This window comes from Gallus gallus, chromosome 8, assembly GCF_016699485.2.
Source record: "Gallus gallus isolate bGalGal1 chromosome 8, bGalGal1.mat.broiler.GRCg7b, whole genome shotgun sequence".
Classification (NCBI taxonomy): domain Eukaryota; kingdom Metazoa; phylum Chordata; class Aves; order Galliformes; family Phasianidae; genus Gallus; species Gallus gallus.
Window position 1 is genome coordinate 19,470,085 of NC_052539.1, and position 22,910 is coordinate 19,492,994.

At 50.1% G+C, this 22,910-nt stretch overlaps 1 non-coding gene across 1 annotated transcript; it reads right to left on the bottom strand.

Moving 5' to 3' along the window:
* Nucleotides 1-21,091: 21,091 nt before the first annotated feature.
* MIR6647 (microRNA 6647) lies at nucleotides 21,092-21,201 on the bottom strand. The gene has a single exon (NR_105514.1). It is a non-coding gene; the product is annotated as a microRNA 6647 (primary transcript).
* Nucleotides 21,202-22,910: the final 1,709 nt, after the last annotated feature.

Here is a 22,910-nt window from a genome sequence, read left to right on the forward strand (position 1 = left end):
GCATCAGCTGAGGGTCCCATCCCACTGCCACGCTCTGTGCCCCATGCTTGTATTGGGGCGTCCTGGAGGGACTCATGGTTTGGTCTCATTTCTGGTGATTACAGATTCAGCAGAGGCTGAGCCAGGCCTGGGGTGTGCAGGATGGTAATTCGTTTCCTTGTTAAGCATTACTTTTCTTTTTTCTTTTTTTTTTTAGCAGCCTGTTTATGGGAACGGAACCACCCCAGCGTGAATTATTCATGGGCTCTTGCGAGCTCATTCTCAAAATATCAATTTCTCCCAGTCATGCCAAGCAGCACTTAAGCCTGAAAGCCCTGTTAAAATGAAAGGCCCAGGGAGCCAGACAGGGCATGGGGCTGCGTGCTGCCTACGGGGGCACCAAGATCAGGGGCACATGGCCACCACTCCTGGCACACCACACCCGGCACTCGCTGGAGGCACCCCTCATGGCACAGCCCTATGGCTCTGACATTGCCCCAGTGAGGGCAGTAGGGAACCTGCAGGCAACAGCTAGGCTGGAGCAGCGTTACTAGTACTAATTAAAATGTAGATGCTCCCCAAACTGCAACTTGGAGCTTCTCTGGCAACTGCTAAATCAAAAGCAGCAAGGCAGGGAGGCAGGGAGCTGTGCAGCAGGTGCTGCTGGCAGCAGGGGAGCCCCACTGGCTCTGCTCCCATCTGTGGGATGCTCTGACCTTTGGGATTGTGCTTGGCTTTAGGAGGTGCCAGCATGCACACCTCCCTTTGTATGTGTCCTTACCTTTACCCCAGCAGGGCTGTTCCCCACTTGCAGGCTGCAGCAAACATCCTCACAGTTCTTACTTCACAGCCCTTGTATCACCTGCACAAAGACAGGCACAGCTTTTACATCCCCTGATTGTTTTTGGATGGAAATGATAAATGCCTTTGGTCCATGGTACGTAGTTCTGGTCCAACTTTCACTCCTGTCCCAAAGGCAGCAGATGTGCATGGCAGCACTGTGCTGGGACACGTACCACCAGCCCCCCGCCTGCTGTGCCATCACAGCACTGAGTGGATGTCCACTGATTGCTCAAGCTCAGCACCTCCCTGGCTGCTCCCTGCTGTTTGCACCGTCTCTTCTTCCTCACTCTCCTCATCCGTGTTGATCTCCTTCTCCATGCATTTGGGCACGGAAGATGGAGGTGTAAGGATGGCTTCCTGTACTTCATGCCAGCGTGGGAAAGGCTGAGGCCGCATCCCAGCCGCTGCAAAGCCCCCCGGTGCCTCCGCCTGACCCCGCCATGGGGAAGCAGCGCTGCCTCCTCACCTGCTCCAACAGCTGGGGCCATCTCTGTGCTTCTGGGCACGGCTCTGTTTTCGCCACCTTTGTCCAAATTTGCAGTTCATGGCTGGAGGACTCACCCGCAATCCCCCTGGAGAATGGCGTGGGCTGTCGGCACCCATGCACCTGCCGTGCTGCTCCTTCCCTTTCCGTTTGGGACAGGATGCAAAGTAGCACCACCAGCCCCACCCTGCACGCGAGGTGCCAGCGGAGCCACTGGCCGAGTGGTACCCAGGTGCCCGGCTTTGGAGGATGTCAATTTGTGACAGTGCGATCATTTCCATGGCAACAGCGTGTGACAGCGTGAGCACCGGCTGCTGTGCGGTGTTGGTGTGGGCAGCCGGCTCCCACCGAGCCCAGCACCACTCATAGCACAGCTGGGATCACCACACTGAGCCACAGTGCATGGAACCCAGCACCCCGCTGCCCACGCAGCAACGCCACGGCCCCTCTGCACCCACTGAGCCCCCAGGGGTGTCTGCATGGCACAGTGCTCACCACGGGCAGGGGTGAGGGAGAGGCACATGAGCACCCAGCCGTGCTCGGGGCCCAGCACGCCTGTTGCTTGGGGAGAGCTGCCATGGTGAATGGAGTGGGCACTTAATCTCCCCCTATAAGTTTAATTAATGGGCTGCAGCGCTCATTCTGTGCTGCTGCCTTAATTGGTACAAGCTGCAAACGCTGTGGAGCCTGGAAAAAAACATTGGGAAATGAAAAATATATTAAGCAAGAAACAGATCAATGGCTCTTAATGAAGCTGATTCGGGGCTGCCTGCCGGCCTGGGGCCAGGGCTGGGAGCTCGGCCGCCGTGCAGTCTCCAGCACCAGGTGTAGACTGGGGCGGGCTGGGTGCCCCTAATGTCCCATTCCTGCCTCGTTATTTCCAATGAGCAGCCCTCAGTGAGAGAGGGGCCCAGGGACAAACCGAACTGTTCTGGGCCATGGGGCTCGTGGGAGCAGCTGGAGCCATCTCTGTGCAGCTGGAGTCCCCGGGCTCCAAACAGCTGGACAGGAAAGCTTGCCTCGGAACATCTGCAGTCCCCAGCACAGCTGGAAGGGCCACTCAGGGCACAGCTGGATGGGTCATCCCACGCACATCTGGAAGGGTTAACCAGTGCATTTGGAAGGGTCATCCCATGGACGTCTGGAAAGGTTACCCAGTGCATCTGGCTGGTGTGGGACAGGAGCTGGAGGAGCGCAGGGCCATGAAGCGCTGGGCTCTTTGTATGGATGGATTTCATGCAAATTTCTCCCTGCACATGGGGTGTGGGGGGAGCTGGGGCTGATTTGCATTGAGGGTTCCAGGAGGGCGGCTGTGCTCCAATAAGGGCTGTAATTGCCTCGGCTGTGCACAGAACATTAGCTGCGCTTCCCAGATATTTACACAGGGGAAAACAAAGCCATAACTCACCCAGTAAATAACCTTCCCAGCACAATGCTTGGGAAGCTGTGCCCCATTGGGACAGAGAGGGGAGAGGGCAGTAGGGCAGCACCCGCCCCCCTGCTCGGTGGGTCATTTAGGTGTCCCGACTCCCTGCACTGCAACTCCAAGTGCAGGGCACATGGCAGTGTGTGCAGGGCATAGTCTGCAGGAGCAAGGCACAGTGCTGGCCCCTTTCGCTCCGTACCGACCTCATTTAATATTTGGTGTTTGAGTTCATCTACTTGACAGCCTGCTAACAAATTAGCACGGCATGGCATCAATAGCTCCAGACTGCATGGATTAAAATCTGTTTAATTGATAGATGCCACGAAAACAACAAAAAGCGCAAGTGAGGCCAGAGGGCCAGGAGGGAGCTCCCTGCTCCCCACAGCTCTCAGGGTCCTGGCCCACTTCCCCAGTGCTCGGCTCCCATGGGCTGAAGGCAGCCCCGGTGCTCCCTGGCCCTCGGCTGCAGTCTGCAGGGAGAGCTTTGATTTCCTGCTGCTAAATCCCGGCCTCGCTGATGTGATTGCGAGCAGCGCGTGGCCCTAATGGGGGAAGGACACTGCCGCCTGCCTGGGACAAATTGCAAATCTCATTACGGTGTCGTGCCTGGATTGTTAACTTGGTTATATGCTTGGTGCATTCCTGACAGTTCTTGAGCAAGGGCCAGGCAGCAGCACCTCGGTGTCCTGCTGGGGACACAGTGGGGTTGGGGACACCCAGGGTGCAGAGCTGCCACGAGCGCACGGCCCCATTGCTGTCCCCTGGTGCTCAGTGCTGCTCACGGCCGGGCACGCATGGCTGCTCTGAGTTAGAAAAAGAGGGAAAAAAATGAATCAGTAATTTAAAACATGAATTCCCTTGCACCTGCTCAGCGCCTTGCACTTTCAAAGCCCCAGTGCGCCCATTAGCTAACGAACCGCATCCACCAGACGTGCTCTGGCCTCATGCCTCACCCACCTGTGTGCTCCCAGCCCTTCCTGATCCTCTGTTCCCTCTGTTCCCACTGTCCCCACTCAGCAGCTGAGAGGTGTGTAAGTTGCAATTGCTCAGAGCAGACCCACAGCACCCTTCACCCAGCAGCACCCCGGGGTGCAGGATCCGTCACAGCAGGACCCATCGGTGTCAGAGCACTGTGTGGGGCACCAGGGGACTGCAGCCTGCTGGGAGCCAGGGTGCCCAAACCAAGGGCTGTTTTCTAAGGGCTGAAATCAACAACACAACTCCTAATTTAAAATTATGTAGGGCTATCAATAACTCCCTAAGTGTCCGCAAGCTTGGCTGGCAGCATCAGATTGCCAGCTGTGATAAATGGTTTTATTGGAATTTCATAAGGCCCAAGTTATCTGCAGATAGGAAATTTGTGTGGATTAATTAAACTTTTGTAACCAGACAGAGAAGTTCCCCACTGCCCCTGGGTGCTGCCTGAAGCATGTCCTCAGCTGTTCCCAAGGGGGCTCGCATGGGAAGGAGGAACACTGCGGTGCATGGCAGCACAGATTCTGTGCTGGAGCATCCAGCTTCGTTTGTTGTATTCACATTTTTCTAATGCTCCAGCAAAGGGTGGGTAGAAGAAAAACCACTCGACATAGTTTATTCAGATTTTCAAAAGGCCTTTCGACGAGCTCCAGCACAGGAGGTTACTATAGAAATTAAGTTGTCGTGGAGCGAGAGGCAAAGTATTGCCACGGATCAAAGGCTCACGGAGAGCCGGAGAGCGGAGGAGGACGCAGCGGGCAGTTGTCATCCCAGCGCGGGGCAGCAGCGGGGCTGGCAGCTCCTCCGTGCCCCGTGGTGATCCACGTGGTTATGGGGAGACCAAGGAGTGGGGAACAGTGAACCCCAGGGCTGTGAGGCAGGAGAGGCCACATGGTGCTGAGCTATGGGCCGTGGGCACCACTGCTGTGTCCCCATCTCCGTCCCCATCCCCACAGGTGTCCTGGCTGTGCTGCCTGCTCTCCCACCAGGACCTGCTCAGCAGCCATGGGGCCCCAGAGCCGTGTAAATAAAGGGAGGGAACGCAAACACCTCCCTGGCATCCCAACTATCTGAAGCATTGAGTGCCTCAGGAGCACATTCCTCTCCTGCCCTCAGTTGCAGGCACAGCCACCCCTTACCACCCTCCATCTTTGTTCATCCCATGTACACATTCCCCTCCTTCCCCTCTTTTCCCCCCAGCTCTCTGCTTTCTGGGAGTCTTCTGGGGAACCCCATGGCCACCTCCTCATCTGGCTGCAGGCTCAGCATCCCAAACCCCACCCTGGTGGGAATGGCACCTGAGGGGCATATGGGGCTGAGGGGCCCACAGCAGTGTGGGGGACTCAGTGCCAGACAGTGGGGCTCACACCAGGGCTTCCAAAAATGCAGTGAGGGTCTCTGATGGGGAACTTGTTCATACGGCAACCTCACATAAGGGGACTGCCTGCCCCCCCTGCATCCCCTCGGTGTCCCCTTGGTGCCCACAGTCCCTTGGAGCCCCCCCTGGCATGGCACAGCTGGGTCACAACGTGGGTGTTGGCAGGGGTGGGTGGGATGCAGTGAAATGCCACATGATAAAGAAAAAAAAATTACTCTGGCATTTCTGTGCGATGCAATGCTTTAAATTCCCATCCTGCTCCAAGACCTCGTAGTCCCTGTGGGATCCTCACTGAAGTGCCAGCGATGCTCACAAAGGCAAACAGGAGGGATATGAGGATGCTGAAAAGAAAACAAAAACCCCAAATCTGCTACAGCTGTATACATGCAGCAGTGCCACCGCCACAGCCAAACCCCGGTCCAGGGGAGCTGAGCATCACTGGCACTGTGTGTACACTGTGTGTACATCCACTGGCACAGTGGAGTACAGAAAATGGCACCAAACCCAGCGCTGAGGTGCACCCCTAAGCTGGGGGGCGTAGAGGCATGAGTTGGTTGGCATTGGTTGTGCCAGGTTGGTGCCAGTGCCACATGTCCCAGCCAGGCATGGGGCAGGGCACAGAAGTAACCTTCAGGAGTGTTGGCACCTCCCTGTGCGGAAGGAAGCTGCTGGCAGTGTCAGGTGTCCATGCTGCAGCCATGCCTGTCTCCACATCCATCACTTATTGATAGGATCGGAGCTGCTGCTGGTGGGGATGCATTAGGGCCTACCCTCACTGTGCTGGAGCAAAGCCTCAAAGTAGCATCCTTGGGGAAGGGATATGACAAAATGCCGGGGATGTGATGGCACCAAGGTGTCACACGTGTCTCATGTTCCATGGGGGGACACGAGCAGAGCAAGGGAGTCCCTTGGACAGAGACAAGAGATGACAAGAGGTGACTCATGCTGTTAAATGTTCAATGCACTGTTTGGGTGTTTCCCACAGTATTTTTTGGCTTTAATCTGTTCTTTGAAAGCCGGGAGGAAAGAGGAAAAGAAATCTCTGAATTGCAATCAAAGTGCCCTTGTTTCAGCCTCCTCCATTGGTGCTCCCTGTTCCCTGCCCTCCAGCCCCGTGCAGCGATTTACCTGGCAATGGGGACTTTGGCCCAGGGTTGAATCAGGAATTGGCACTACCACAAAGCTGCAAGCTTACCCTTGGGGACAGGGTGTGGGCGGGGGTCTGCCCCATGTCCACTGCACACAGAGAGGGCCAAAGAGTGGGGACATCCCACCCAGGGGAGGATGCACGGTGCCACGTGTATGCAGGCACTGGGACAGCACGAGCATCCCCACGGGGCACTTAAGCTTGGCACTCAGCACGGCTCCTTGCCTGCTCCTGCCAGATGGTGACTGGTGCAGAAAGACAGAAATGTTTGGTAGATATTTCTGTTCTGTATTTGGAATGAAGCAGGAGGATATATTCATCTCCAGATGATACTGTGGATGGAATATAAATCCTGCCATCTGTAACAATGGGGGATGTGAGGCATGAGCTCCTCGAATTCAGCGTTTGCAGATCATCCGGACAGCTGATGCTCAGGAGTCAGGAAGGAATGCGCTCACGCCAATGCGGTTTAACAGAACTCAGGAAAAAAAAATGGACAAATTCCAGAAGATTGGCGAAATGTCAGTATAGTTCCAGTATATAATGGGAGAACAGCATAGAGAAGTAGGAGAGCAATCTCGCCTCTCCTCACTGTATTGCTGAAAGCATTGCTATGGATGTTACTTCTAATGTGGGTGTCCCAAATGAAAAAGGACACTGGGATCCTGCAGAGGAAACCATGCAAGTGGCCCAGGCACCAGGAAACAAGCTCTGGTGTGAGGCTGGAGGTGCACATACTCATCAAGTTGTTGGAGGGAGGGTTGAGGGATGCCCTGGTGTAGTGAGAGCAGTGTTTAACAGCTCCGCAGCCTCAGCCTTGCAGAAAAGTGCACAACAAGATCTGAGAGCTGAAGCAGAAGTTGGAAACATTCAGCCTGCAAAGAAGGCGGCAGAGCCTAGCAGGAGGGCAGGAGATGCTGGAGCAGCTGCCTGGAGAAAGCAGCAACTGTATTGATTTCACAGCAACGTCACACATGGGGAAGACACGAATCCAGGCTCTAGGAGAGGCTCCCTGCACACAGGAAGTGCAGGTAATCCTCTGCACCCATGGTGGGATCCAGCCCCACTGTGGCCGTGCCGGCATCCTCCAGGCACACCTCATCCAGCATCCACGTGTAAAATGCAGTGGGTCAGAAGCTGTGTGTTCTCATGTTGGCTTTTTTTTTTCTTTCTTTCTTTTCTTTATTAAGAACATGTCTCTGTTTTGCTGAAATCAGAAAGTTGGGAAGTTGGGTGTGTTATTCCCCATCTCCTCCCGTGAGCGGTTCCTGCTCTGAGCACAGCAGATGGAGGGTGGGTGGGGGCTGCCTCCTGACTTTTCCATCTGGAATGGGGCCAAACTTCCTCAACTTTGGAAAAGCGACAAGAGGAAAAAGAGATGCACTAATTCTGGTGATCTGGAAAGTCGGCATAAGAAAAACAAGGGTTTTTGGGGGGGTATGTTTTTGAAGAAGCAAAGGGGAGCGTGACAGGAAAATCCGTGAATGATCCCATGGACAAAATGTGGATGGGCAAAAAAAAAGAGGAGGGTGGGTGGGGATCACAGAATTGTTATGGTCGGAAAAGACCTGTGAGCTTATCCAGTACAACGCCAACCCATCCCCACCGTGCCCACTACCCACGTCCCTCTGTGCCACATCTCCGTGGGTCTTGAACACCTCCAGCAAAAGGGTGGGAATGGGGAGCAGTTGCAGGTGTTGCCCGTGTTGCTGGGTCTGCAGCTCCCGAGTCTTCCTGCACCATGGCAGCCGTGCAGAGCCTCCACGTGGAGACAAGGCCGTGTATGAAGTTCCACAGTGGCAGGAAAATCCTCTTGCTTGGGAGTGCACTTCAGTTTAGTTCTTCATTAACTGCAGTGCACAGTACACCTCCACAGCAGCGCCTGGTGCTGCAGCTGGGGGAATTAATGGGGAGCCTATAGCAAACACTGCTTCACATCTCGGATATAAAAAAGAATAATCACGCACAGTGCCATTTGTTTTTAAACAAGCACCAGGTAATACATTCCCAACAATTATATCCAGATGCAGCACTTGAGAACCTCTCCTCGGTGTGAAATTAGAAATATTTTTACTGCAAATGCCAGCAGGTGACGTACAGGGAGAGGTTCACCCCGTGCCACTCCGCGTCCTTTGCCACAGTCAAGTCCCACTTCAGTTTAAAGGCTGCTGCATGGAACATCATTTACATTAAATAAAAAAAAAGCTGCTGCAAAGCATTTGTTTGCTATAGTGGACGCAGCCCCTGGGGGTTCTCAGGTGTCTGCTTGGGCTGTGGCTGTCTGGAAGGGGATACCACGTTGAGCTCCAACCCCCGGCTGGTTGCTTCACTGAAAATATCTCACTTCTGAGGGGGGAAGCGAAAAGGTAACGTGGAGAGAAATCTGGGAGTTATCGGAAGGGTGAGGGAGGTCAGACAGAGCTGCTTCTGGGGCTGCTGTTGCAAACCAGCTGAAGGATGCTTTGGTGAACATCGCTCCGCGCGTCCGCAGGAAAAGGAAGAGAAACCGCTGTGAAATGAAGGGCATCTGCTTCAGCGACTAAACTGCAAAGAGAGGAGCTTAAATCTCACTCCAACGAGATCTTTAATATGCTGTTTGGGTGTTTTAAGGGTATGAGAATGCCCTTTGATATTAGTGCTGCTCCGGAGATATTTCACACAGTAATTGCCTACATCTTTAAGGCACGACGTATTGAAGCCATGGTGACTGCTGATTTAAATTGGGCGATGGCTTCAGGAGCTGAGACCCAGGCAGGAGCTGCAGGGAGCACAGCACACACTTCAGAATGAACTTTAAAAGGTCAGAATTTGGTCTAGCAGAATTACCTGTACCAGCTCCGAGCTGAGCTGAGACGGCTTTGTTGCCAATTTAGATAAAATAGAAGCAATAATTAGAATGTCTAGCCTCCGGGATATAAAGCAGATCTACTGAGATTTATGAAAACAATATACTGTTGGGCAATATCCATTCCAAAATCTATGGCCGGCGTTTCCTCGGGAGAGCAGCACTGCAGGCTGAAATTGCCTGGCATGACGCAGGCAGGGGGGTGAGCCCCCAAAGGCCAACGCTGCGGTGATGGGAACGTGGACAGCAGTGCCCATGGTGTTGACATGGCCAAATGCCAAATAGAGAGGGTCAGGCACAGCCAGCGCCTGCCCAGCACAAGCCCTGTCCTGTTGCCTGCATGGCAGCAAAAGGGAAGGAATCAGGCTCAGAGCATTCCTTCCTTAGGACATATGTGGTTGCTTAAGCCAGGTGCAAGCACCTTACACGCCTCTGGAGCCCTGATATACCCGTGCTGGACATGGAGATCAGGTGCTGTGCTGAAGTTATGTCCCGTTGCTCAGCATCCCTCAGAACCAAGCTCACAGAGATCAACAGAAAATGGTTGACAGCGTCAGATTCTCTCCTCTAAGCCTCAGGCAGGATGTTCTTCCTCCTGGATAAGAGCAAAACCACCCAGAGCCTTCACCCTCATTTTGGTGATGGATGGCAGCAGACAGAGCCAGTAAGCCATACACCTCCTGTGACAGAAGGACTTCCTCAGTGCCTGGTGGTGCCATCCATCACCTCCTGCTTGCACAGAGTTATAGAATTGTGGAGTCATTAAGGTTGGAAAAGACCACTGAGACTATCTAGTCCAACCATCCACCCACCACCAATACTGTCCTCTAACCACATCCCTCAGTGCCACATCTCCACGTTCCATGAACACCTCCAGGGACGGTGACTCCACCACCTCCCTGGGCAGCTGTTCCAGCATATCACCGCTCCTTCGGAGAAGAAATTGTTCCTACTATCCAACCTGAACCTCCCCCCGTGCAACTTAAGGCAATCACCTCCCATCCTATCGCTGTTACGTGGGAGAAGAGGCTGACCCCCACCTCACCACAACCTCCTCTCAGGGCACTGTAGAGTGATAAGGTCTCCCCTGAGCCTCTTCTCCAGACTGAACAATCCCAGTTCCCTCAGTCATTCCCAGTGACACTTGTGCTCCAGACACTTCACATCTCCATTGTCCTTCTTGGGACACGCTCTGGGGCCTTGATGTTTTTCTTGTATTGAGGGGCCCAGAACTGAAAGCAGCACTTGAGATGTGGCCAAGCACAGCCTGCCTCTGCTGGCTGCACTATTGCTGATACAAGCCAAGGTGCCAGGATGCCTACTTGGCCACCTGGGCACACTGCTGGCTCACGTTCAGCTGCTGTCAGCTAGCACACCCAGATCCTTTTCACCTGCACAGCCTTTCCAGCCAGTCTACCCCACACCTGTAGCATTGCATGGGGTTGCTATTACTTGTTGTTACCAAACTGCAGGATCTGGCACCTGGTCTTGTTGAGCTTCATCCCATTGGCCTCAGCCCATCGATCCAGCAAATAGCAGCCCATAAGTAGCCTGCTGGACCATAGAGACAAGGAATGCAGCACTGAGATAGCAAAAAGAAAAGCATCAAAATCACAGAAGAGAATGAAGACACCAGAAAAAAAGAAAACAGCCCATAAATGTGGGCAGAACTGTGACCTACTCATTTAATCTATCATAAATATGAGCACACCAGGTCCACGTGGAGGTGAGCAGGTGACAAAGTGATGCACACCTGTAATATACAGTGGATGTCTGAGCCGTGCATTTTAAACACCCTCCACGGGGACGGCTTTGCTCCAGTCACACCGCGGTGTTCATGCATTAGTATTTTTATTTAAAAACAGGAACAGAAGGGCAGAGGAATTGGGGAATAAATCTGAGTCCTGCGGCAAGGAAGGCTGAGCTGGGCTGGCTCTAGGGCGGCTTGGGCTGGAGAGAGGCACTCTTGCTTCGTTTCAGTAATGATAATGAAGAAATTGGGGATTCTTGTGCAGAAAGCAGAGGATTTATGAGAGAGCAGCTGGAGAGGCCAAGAGCAAAGGATAAACACAGAGATGGTAAAAGAGTATCTGACAAAACTCAACCCACATACTGTAAATCTGCAGGTCCAGACACAGCACGCTGGGGAATGTTAAAAGAAATCTCTGAAGACCATCTCGAAAAATAATCTTCCCCTCATCGTGGGAGTTATCTGGGGCCTGGAAAAGGCCAAATGTGCATCCCATTATGGAGAAGATGGAGAAGATGGGGCAGGAGCTGCCGCCCACCCGCCCCGGCAGGCAAGTTTAGACTGATTTTTCCTCCATGCTTGCTCTCCTGCCTCCCAGCTCCTCTCATTACCGCTCTCCACACCAGCAGCCCCTGCCTGGGGCTCGGCAGCTTGGGGATCAGGCAGCCCGTGCGCAGCAGGCACTTTCTTCCTGCACAAACAACACTGCTTCAGTCCTTCCGGCGTGTCAGGAGCAGGTATGTCTGCACTCCACCTTCGCTTCTACACGTGAACCTTTTTTTTTTTTCTGAAGGAAGCAGGCAGCTGGGTGCCAGTGGGGAGCAGGGGAGCTAACTCCACATCTTATTTTCAAACTCCAGCACCTTAAATAACCCACAGCCTTTTAAAGTGCGCTCCCCTGGAAGTAAGAATTTCAATAACTCCATTCGCAGGTAACCTGCTGAGCCGCTGAGCCTCTCGCTCCCTCTCTGGGAAGCAGACGCACTGCCTTCCCCAGCTCCTCCTCGTTTTGGGAGAGGAGTGAGATGCGAGAGAGCTGCTGTGATTTGAGGAGCAAAAGCTGGGAGAAGTTTGCACAGCAGTGTAAAGCAGGATGGGGAAGCTTCCCTTTGCCCAGCTCCTTCTCGCACACAGCTCACACCAGGGATGAATCCCTATGAGTTTGCCAGTGCAGCACACAAAAATGTGGTAATTAGAAGGCTGATGTGGGATGTACCTCGAGCCTCGCAAGCGGCTTGGATTTTTAGGATCTCTGCAGTAATCAGGGCTGCTTTGTCATCAGTGGCTGCAAGGCACCCAACTGCGTGCTCCTGTCAGCCCAAAGAGATTCCAGCAGCTGTAGGACTGCGGATGCACTTTCCCTAAGCCACCCAGTTGTTATCCTGCTCCCTTTCTGAGAAGGCTGTTCCCATTGCAGTTAGTGCCCTGCGTGGCCCATCTCCTCAGAGTTCTTCTTGTCGTGTTATAACGGAGTTTTCTTAACAACTGGATCAAAACTCAGTAGTTATACAGAATTCAGTGTGGGATAGAAATTGGTTGATGAGTCACAGCCTCAGAAAGTAGCCAGAAAAATGAAACTTCAAAATTGGGAACAATTTTAGTGGCATTACCACAGGAGATAGGACCAACACCCGCATTTAAAGTCTCATTAAATGGAGAAAGAATTAACGCCATTCGTGCCAGTGTCACCAGTGGGCGCCCAGTGCAGACCGGCACGCATCCAAAGCAGCCTGGAAATATTTTTGCTGTGGGCTGAGTGCACCAAGACACGGCAGCCTGTAACCTTGGAGAGAGAAATGGCTCAGATATCTGGAAAGCAGCGAGATGGAGGCGAGCAGGTGAGAGCCGAGCTAATACCACATAATCTTGCAGTTCAACAGCTCTGAGCAGAGCTGAGGCCATTCAGCATCACGAGCCAGGAGGAGCATGGGGAGCTACGGCCGTGTGCTGCATGGTCACCCCGTCCCTCAGCTCCATTCAGTCTCCAGTGAGACCAGGCCACGTTGCCACCAGTCCCTGCAGCCTGGCCACAGCAGTCCTTTGGATGCCGAGGTCCCACCACTACGTCCATAAATCCAAAGCAAGTTCTGGGTAGTGCGTCCGTGAGGACAAATCCAGTGCTGCCACATAGTGGTGAAGAGGCAATTCAAAAGGCAACATCTGCAGAATCCCCTGGAGAACCTGTGGTCAGAGCCTGAGTCAGTCCCAGGCTCATGCCAGGGATCCCGGGGGCAGCTGGAAGGGACAGGCCCATCCCAGACTCCTTGGGGACCAACCCAACTCATCCCTGCACAGTGCTCCCAAAGGCACCACCTCCTTTCCACCACTGCCACTGGGGATGTGTCCCTCATTATATCAGTATCGCTGTGGGAAACACATCATTATTGCTAAGGAAAGTTTCTTTGGTTTGACTTCAGCCCCAAATTTCTGTTGTCTTCACATGTCATCCAGACCTCACATGTGGGGCTTCCTAAAGCTTCATAGACCCAACACCAAACAGTTTGTCCTCCTTTGGCCACAACCCCAAAAGCGGCACTGTACTAACACATGTGCATCCTGCAGTGCCAGCCCACGGCCTTGGGACATGAAGGTCAGGTTGCTGAATCTTACTGCTCACATATGCAGAAAAGTACCCAAGGGGACTCCCAGGAAACACATGTGACCACAGCTGTGCAGGCAGGGTGTGCTCATGGCGCTTAGCAGCCCACATCCCCACAGCTGCCTCTCATCAAGGCTCCTTGAAAGGCTCAGAGCCCTCCAGCAGGAGCCCTGACCAGATCTACCTTGGGAACCTGAGCTCCTGACCGGCTGGAACAGACTCCTTTTGGGATGCCAGACAGGAATAAGTGACAGGTAGGATTCCATTTGCCCGTGATCTGAATGAGTCCTGAAATAACACTTGTCCTTCCAGGGTGTACTTACTGCAGTGTTTCCTGTCTGTATTGCTGAGGTTTGCAGCCCTTCTGTATTATTTATCCTTCCTTGTAGGCTCCTACAACACCCTCAGCTTTGGGATGAGCTGCGTTCACAGCGCTGTTAATGCTCCCTTGCAGTCATTACTATAGATGTTAATTAATACTCTGCCTAAGTATTAGCCCTGTGGTGATCTGCTGGAAACTCTGTCCACCTCAGCAGGCTGTAACTCAACGTTGCTCATTGTTCACCCTGCTGACATCCTGTCTTCCTTCCTTGAGCTATTTCTGAGGTGTAGGTGAGCCCACCGCTCACAGGCTAGGAAATGCAATCAGAAGAAATTCCTCTATCAAAGGAAATAGTAAAGCTTTATATAAGATGTACTTGCAGAAAAATAAGTAAAGCTTTATATTGCATGTAAATACACAGTTGATGGTTGGACTTGATGACTTTAGTGGTCTTTTTCAACAGTAATGATTCTATGATATCGTGTATGATTACGAAGTGGGCACACCGCAGCCAAGTACAGAGGCAATGGGATCTCCTGGCCAGCACTTGGGTTCTCTCTTTCTCCACCCAGAGCTCCACCAGCCCTTCTGGCCTTGCTCCAGGCTGGCAGCTCCCTTGCAAGCGATTCCCAGCCAAGACCCACAAGTCCTTCTCAGAGAAACTGCTTGCAAAGTCCTCGTTCCCCATTGGTAGCCAGCCTTCTTTGTTCTCAGATAAATGAGTTTACTATTGCTCATACTAAAACAAATATTGGTTGCTTGCTCCTGTGCTATACACAGCAGTCTGGATTGCCGAGCAAATGACTCCTTGCTGTTTGTCACCTGGAAGGGGTGGCTGTGGGGTGACAGCCACTGCTGCTGGCGGGCACACTGTGGGGCCCTGCCAGTTGGAGGGACCTTCTTCCCCAGCGCAGGAAACTGGCAACGCTTTCCTCCCTCACCACCCACCTACCCTCAGCAGGCTGGCAAATATCACTTGCTGGGTTCCCTAGCTCCTTTGTAGGCACACAGGTTTCTCGAGACATCTTTGCAGAAATCTGGAAGTGGAGGGTGAGTAGTGAGATGATACAGCCTGAAGATGGTACAAAAACATTCAAGCTGCTGCAATGAAGCTACACAGAACTAAAGCTGATTGCAAAGAGTGGAGGGTGATCACATAATGCCAAGTGGGTGAATTTTAAAACAGCAGACATGAAATTCAGTATTTGTATTTTCAAGATAATACATGGGGAGGGGGGGAGGAGGGGGATAACCTTAACACTACATATAAAACCAGGGCCTCTGCATGAGCTGCGAGCATCGGGAAGGGGGTTGAGGAGTCAGAATGTTCCCTGAAAGCAACAGCTCACCGGTCAGCATTGTCCCTCTGTGCTCAGCACTGGTGAGGCTGCAACTTGGGTATTGTGTTCAGTTCTGAGTTCTTCACTGCCAGAAAGATATCGAGGCCCTGGAGCATATCCAGAGAAGGACAGTGGAGATGTGAAGGGTCTACAGCATGAGTCTTAAGAGGAACAGCTGAGAGAGCTGGGATTGCTCAGTCTGGAGAAGAAGAGGCTCAGGGAAGGCCTTATCTTCTCTACAATACAGAGATGGGTTTGTGGTGAGATTGGGGTCAGCCTCTTCTGCCAGGTAGCAGTGATAGGATGGGCAGTGATGGCCTTAAGTTGTGCCAGGTGAGCTTCAGGTTGGATAGTAGGAACAATTTCTTCTCCAAAGGAGTGGTGATGTGCAATACAGGCTGCCCAGGTGGGGTCACTGTCACTGGAGGTGTTGATGGAATGTGGAGATACAGCACAGAGGGATGTGGTTAGAGGACAATACTGGTGGTGGGTGGCTGGTTGGACGAGATAGTCTTAGTGGTCTTTTCCAACCTTAATGATTCTGTGATCGGTCTTAAAAATGAATGTGGCCTTAGGAAATATTCAGAAAAGAGTGGAGAACAGAGCAGAAGAAATCACCACATTGGCCTTCTAATCCACTTTGATAGCTCTTGCAGAGTGTAGCCAGTACAGGTGCATTTCCTTTGCTTCGTTTTCCTTCCCTCTTTACTTAAAGATCATGTCAGTGTACTGGAAGAAGCATGAAAGCTGATGCTATCAGCGTAGCCACTGGAAATTTGGAGAAGAAAGAGATTGAACATTTGGATTAATGAAATTTGTTGATTCTAGCTATTCAGGGCGAAAGGTTGAGAACTCACCATGACGAGATTAGCAGGATCTTACCGTTCAGGATGAATGGACAAAAAGAAGTCATTAAAATCAACGTAGATCTCTGCAAATGGATGTAACGGGAACACACAAATCTAATTTCAGATACACCTTTTGCTGTGTTAACTGTTACCCCACAGAGAAAATATTCCAAGGTTATCACAGAGAAACGTCTGGAAATGTCATCCTGGTGTTTGGCAGAGATCAGAAAAGCAAGGAGGATAACTGAGGAAGGAATACAGACCAAAGCAGAAAAAAAAGATGAGGTCACCATAAAACCCCACATCCTGTGCATACGGTTCTGATGTCCTGTCTGAAAAGCAAGGAGCAGAGCTGGAAACAGCAGAGCACCAAGATGCATGGCAGCAGCTCAGGGAACGACAGCCACACAAGGAAAGATTAGGATTACGCATCTCATAATGCTGCAGAGATACAGTAGAAGTCTATAAAATCAGGAGTGATGTAAAGAAGGTGATCAAGGATAAACTGCTTGCTATTTCTCACTGCACAGGAACTGGCAAGCTCCCAGCTGCAATGGGCCATGGGTGTAAAACCAACAATAGGAAGAACTTCTCTGTATATGTACATAAATATATACTCACTGAAAACTGTAGGACTTGGTGCCACAAAATGCTGCGGAATATAAATGGGCTTAGAATGAGATTAGACAACTTCATGAAGGACAGGAGCATTTGTGGCTGTGAAGCACAATCTTGTGCCTGCAAATCTTCTTTGAGGAGCTGAGAAGCACCATTGTATTGCAGCCCCACTACATTCCTGTCTGGTCCAAGCGACTGAACACACATTCTTAGATTTCTATAAGCTGTCTAACATTCTACATGTATATATTATAAGAAATATTAATTGTAACTTATGGTTTCTGGTATATTCTTAGCCTTTGGTAGAGAATGCAAATGCTATTTTAGGGCATACTGTGAAGAAGGCACTTTGCCAAGACAAGCCTTTGGTGCAGACTGTCTTCTTTCATCTGGTATCGGGGCCTTCTGCATTCCAGTATTTCCACAATTTTTAGTGTCATCTACAAAGTTTATGATTAACAATTCATAGTTTCTTCTTTCATCGCTGTTAAAACTTTTAAACTGTGCACGGCCAGGAACTGATCCCTTCGGGCTCTCGAGTCCCACAGTGCTCATTTACCATTACTCTGCCAAACTGCCGTCAGAACTGTCAGAGAGCCACCATCCAATCCATTCAATTTTTAGCATGTTTATTTGTATGTTTCTGATTTATTAAGGAGAGAGTTTGGTATCAGTCTATTAGAAGCCTTCCTGTTGGTGGTATTAATAGACTATTACTTTTTTTAATTGAACTTGTCAGCGATTCAAAAATATGTCATATTAGCTCGGTATTTTCCATAGACTCAGTGGGGGTGAGTTATATTTTCCAGTTTTAATTCTTCACTGAGTTGCTGCATCACTCATTCCGTTCTCTGGCTGTGGTGTCAGGGCACAGGCGCCTACCTGTTGCGTGCTTCCTCACCTGCTCAAACAACATCAGTTCTGTAACTTCATTCCCAAACTTACTGAAGATGGATGCCAATTGTCTGGAAAGCTTCCTGTTGGCTCCCGTGTAGCTCTCAGATGTAAACTGTCTAAACTACAGATTTAAAAATGGTGCTAGGCAATGCCTTCTGTGATCAACGGGAGTTAGTTACGTCTCGCCATCATTTAACGTGACAACATCGTCTATCTTTTCCTCTGAAGTCAGAGGATGGTGATTAATAAAAAACTGTGCTTTCACAATTTCCTCATTTCTTGTAATGGGCCAATATTACTGTTAGGATTGTTTTCATTCCAAATACACTTACAAAAAAAAAAAAAGAAAAGGTTTTAAAAATTAATTACGTTAGGCATGGCTTTCTTGTCTCATCCTGACTGAGTCGTCTTTTTAAAAAATGATGAAGATTAGTCAGGATCTTGGGTTCATCTGTACTGAATCTCAGATTTGTTTGGCTTGTGATTATCTTCCGGCGATGAAAAATACTGCTCAACCCAACTGCAATGATGATTTGAAATAAATATGAAATTGAGGAAAAAGATGCAAGTGAGTCAGTGCTGGTGAGAGTTTTCTCCCACTTCTGGCCGTGGGTCTGTTTGTTTTGGTTTTTTTTTTTCAATTCCTCTCTAAAATTCTATCGTATTAAGGAATTGTGTGTGCAGTTTAGTAAATTCATCAGTTGGCTCTGGAAATGGAGTCAGGGAAGGGTGAATATAGATGCAGGTACACATCCAAGTATTGTCTCTACTGGAGATAAACAGAGGGCCTGAGATGGATGGATATTGCCACAACAGGGATCAGAAATAGAGTCAAACAGAGGCTGGATATCTCGAAGTCTGGGGACTAAACTATAAACATGAGGAAGTCTCTAGCGGTCAGAAAGGCAAATGTAGAGCTGGGAGTGGCTGGAGGATGAGGAAGTGGAAGCTGGGCGGCAGTGGCACCAGGGACCATCCCTAGTGTCCCCAGTGTGCAGCTCCCATCCATCACAGCCATGGTAAGGGAAGGCAGTTAGCGTGGCAGAGATGCATCTTGCATCTCATTTACCCTTGTGGTTTCCTTGCACAAATTCTACTGGATCTCAAATCTTAGCCCAGATGACATGTTTAAGCCTTTCAGCAAATCCATCCTGCCATTTTGCCTTGGCATAAAAAAAATTACAGGCGTGTCATACAGCTTTCCATCACAAAATTTTGCAGAGGCATAAGAAATTACGTTAGAAGGAAATGGCTCAGTCAGTTTAAATTAAGACATCCTGCTTTTTTAATACTGATGACCTAAAGATTTCGAGTTTTCAGGTAACTTGAGAATTCAAGAAACTGAGTTTATTAGCTTCTCTGTAATATTGATGATAGATTTGGTTTTCCTTTCAGTTAAGTTACTGTATTAAATAATACTGATGTTTATCATTCTGAAGGCAGTCTTAGAAATTCACTCTATGAAATTAGTAGAAATTTTGCTCTTGAGTTCGATGGGCTCAAGGTTTTACCCATAGCAATTAGCAGTCATTCTACTGTATAAGATGGCTCCCTGAAGGTCTGCAGGGCACGGCATAATTATAACAGATTGTGCAATCAGGCTGTCAGGACACGCAACCAGAAAGGAGAGCCATGGCTCCCCCTCTTCCTTAATTTTTAAAATAAGATATTCCACTAGAAGAAGAGTAAATGTAAATGATCACATCTTAGTTACAAATGTCTAAATTGTAAGCTAATGATTAGGATGAGTTACAGGGAAGGATTCAACAAAACATTGTGTCTGAAAATATTTACAAGCAATATTTCCTCGCTAATGAGGGAGAAGCGATGTTCAGCTGAGGCTGCCAGGCCATTCTGTAGTAACAGTGGAGTATTTTGTCTAGGAAGAGAAAAAAGAGCGAGAAGGGATGAAGACAGAGCATAGGATGAAGCCAGATTGGAACCAGACTTTACTTAAGCTCTGTGAGCACTATTTAGAGAGCTGTTGCAAAGGTCGCCAAGCCCAAGATCCGCTTAGCTCCCTCCTTCCAACTCTTGGTGAAGTTGTTGGAATTCCTTACGCTTGTTTGTTTTCTCCCAAAAGCTTCTGTGCCCCAGGTTTGGAGATAGTGGGAGTTCAGCAGCATCCCCAAAAAACAGCAAACCCATGTGTGTGTGCTCTGGGGGTGAGCAGTGAGAAAGGAGCTCCACGTCTGTGGTCTGTAAAGCTCCGAGAGAAAAAAGCATTGCACAAGAATCTGGAAGGAAGAGAAGTCCAGAGTGCTGTGATGATATACTTTAACAGTGCTATTATTTATATATTTCATGGATTTATATAAATAATCATAAACGTGCAGTTGGTGTAGGTCTCTTGGGTAAAGGCATAAGCAGGCAGGTTTATAAAATGGCTTTATGTGCCAGGGTAATTGTAATGGCTCCTTCTGTCAGGTAAACACATAATTAGGATGTTTTCAAATAAATGTATTATGCACATGATTGAAGCCAATCCCGGCTGCAGTATAAATATTATGCTTTTTTTTAAGTTGTATAATTACACATCTACCCATGGAGCTCCTCGCCTGATAGGCATCTATTTATGCAACACCACACTGTGGTGTTTCCACAGGTGCTGGAGCAGATACTTGCTGAACACACAGACTGCCTGATTTTTAAACTGCAATATCTCAGCTTTCTCTCAAAATACCAATTCTGCCTCAACCCCTTTTTGCCTAATTGCTTCCTAGATTTATTGTTTAATTAAAACTGTTCCTGGGTTATACAAACAACAAATCCCACTAATGTGTGTTTTTCCTCCGTACAAATTATTTTCAGAGGGGCGATGCATCTTCACATTTTGAAAGGATTGCTCCCTTCCTGGCGGGGCTGTCACTGCTGAGTGCAGCCTTGTGGCGGGAGCTGAGAGGTGAGGGTTTGGATGGCAGCGTGACACAGCTGTATCTGCAGAGCCACAGTGGCACCACTCAGTGCCATTCAGAAGACCGACGCGCTCTTCCAGCCAACACCGCGTGCTCTTCTTCACTTGGAGCGCGTGGGCAGCCTGCACAAAGCCCAAACCCTGCCCGAGTCCCACACCTGGAGAACGGCCCAGGGGAATGCTCACGTTTCAGCAGCATGACCACCCCTCCGAAAGAAATGGTGTTCGGGAACAAACCTGCGTTTGGATGGTTTTGTAAAAGGAGTGCTGGAAAAAGAATGGGAAGCCTTCCTGCAAAGAGCATATGCTGCGGCTTCCTGAACCAAGAGCCCAGCTCTGGTGAGGATTCTGGCAGTTTAGAGCCTTTCAATATTAAAGGGCTCTCTAGCAGATTAGAGTGGCATAATCAAAGCTAATAAAAATGAAACTGGGCAAATTCAGGGGGAGAAATTAAGACACGCATCTTTAACAACAATAGAATTAATCACTGAACAGCAGAATTAAATCACTGGAATGGGCTCCAAAGGGATGGGGCAAATGCACCTGGAGCTGCAGCCCCTGAGCACAGGGCCTCACCCCACCTGGCCACCCCTGGCACCATTGCTGCCCCTTTCCCAGCTGAGAGAGGGGAAAAACAGAGGAGGGAAACAAATTGCTCTCTAGCACCGAGGTTCTCTCTGCTTTTGTCTCTCAGATGCAACGTATAAAATGATGAAGTGCATCCCAGCTCGCCTGCGTGCTGGCTGTGCTGTGCCCCACTGGTAATGCAAGCAGCTACTTGAATTTACAGCTGCGTCACATGGCCAGAGCGGAGCGCAGCAGCCAGGGCAAGCACTGCAGACAGGTGGAACTACTGACACACGTCTTAACCTGGGGAAGGCTTTCATTGGGCAGGAAGTGGCATCTTTTACAATAGGATGTATTTTTATGTATAATTTAGGCCGGCATAAACTGTCACTGTTGCAGAAAGAAATTTCCGTTGCTCACCAAGAAATCATTCCCTGCTGTGGGAAGCAGCCCACCGGCCCTGGACTAAGCTGTATGCAAAGCTCAGGCCTTAGAATCAGGTATGCCTTCCACCAGGGAAGGGCAAGACTGGCCTCAGGGAGATACTGCTGGTCCCAGCTCCTGGGTGTCTGGGAAGGGGCTGGAAAGGAGAAGGGGCTCATCTCCGTGCCCTGCGTTCACTGCAGCTTGTCCACCCTTCTTCGCAGCATCGTTCTGATCAGTTCGGATTGCCCCAAGCCAGCTCCTGAGATGGCACAGGATGTACGGTGCCACAGGAACAGCCAGGGATCTGTCTTGTACAACTGTGGTAAAGATCACTTTGCATCTTAGGAGATCTTGAGTGGAGGTTTTGAGTTTTGAATACCAAGGTGAGCGGCAACAATTTAGGGTTCTTTACTTGCTTTTAGAAATCACCTGTTTTATCACATCGCTCTACCTGGAAAGCTGTTGTCCTTTTTGTATTCAGCTCAGGATTGAAGGATGGGGAGAGTCGCTGGTTAAATCAGATGTGAATGTGATGCCCACAGTGCTTTCCTTCAGTGTCTTTTGTGGCGTTCTTACTGTAATTAAAATACAAAGCAGAAATGAGTGAGAACGAAAGAAAACAACCGTTGACCATGCTAGCTTCCTGCTAATATCCCATGGACAGAAAAACAGAAAAAACACACAGGATGGTGATTTTCTGCATTTGTGATTCCAGGAAGGTACCCAGAACTATTTGGAGTGAACCAGACCAGGCACCCATTGCAGCCCAATGAGCTGCTGCAGCCCTGCATGGTGCAGGAGAAGGAGCGAAAGGCAGCAAGGGCTGTGCTGCTCTCAGCCTGACCACTATGAGTTAAAGACTCAAAGCAGAAGGCAAAATACTGCTGGATTCTTTTAGTCATTATGTCATTACACACAACAACAGCAAGTATCCTTGGTATCAGAGGAATGCAGTGCTCAGATAACAGAAAAAACTGTGAAAGTCGTGTCAACAAAGCACATTTGGGGGCTAGAGGAATGAGGGCTGTGCACGATGCCCTCGGCCTCTCAGCCACAGCCAAATCTCACGCACTGAAACATCACCAAAACGCAACAAAGCCACAGCACAGCAGGCCCAACTCTCCTTCTTGAGAGAGAATGCAGAGGGAGAACAAATCACCCAGCCAGACATCCATCACATCACTTCATGCATGACTGAGAGGTGCTCAGATACGATAGCGAGGAGCCCAGGCCAGGAACCTGCACAGCGCGGGCTCGGCAAGCGACGTGCTGCAGTTGTTAAAAGGACCTGAGGGTGGGAAATGTGGGGTAGGGAAACAGAAGTGTGGGTGAGCTCTGCCTGCATGTGGAAGGTCAGCTTCGAGGAGGGCTGTGCGCTTGCTGCTGGGGTGGCTGTTCTTTGGAGCAAAGTCTGCCCCGTGTTTGTTGCCTGGTTCTCACCCATTTTATGGCTCTTACGCTTGCGGGCGGTTGTCTTCAAAGTTGGGATGCGTTTTTCAGGAAGAGGTTTCCACATCCATCCGTTGCTCTGAGCATTCTAATGAGAAGAGTG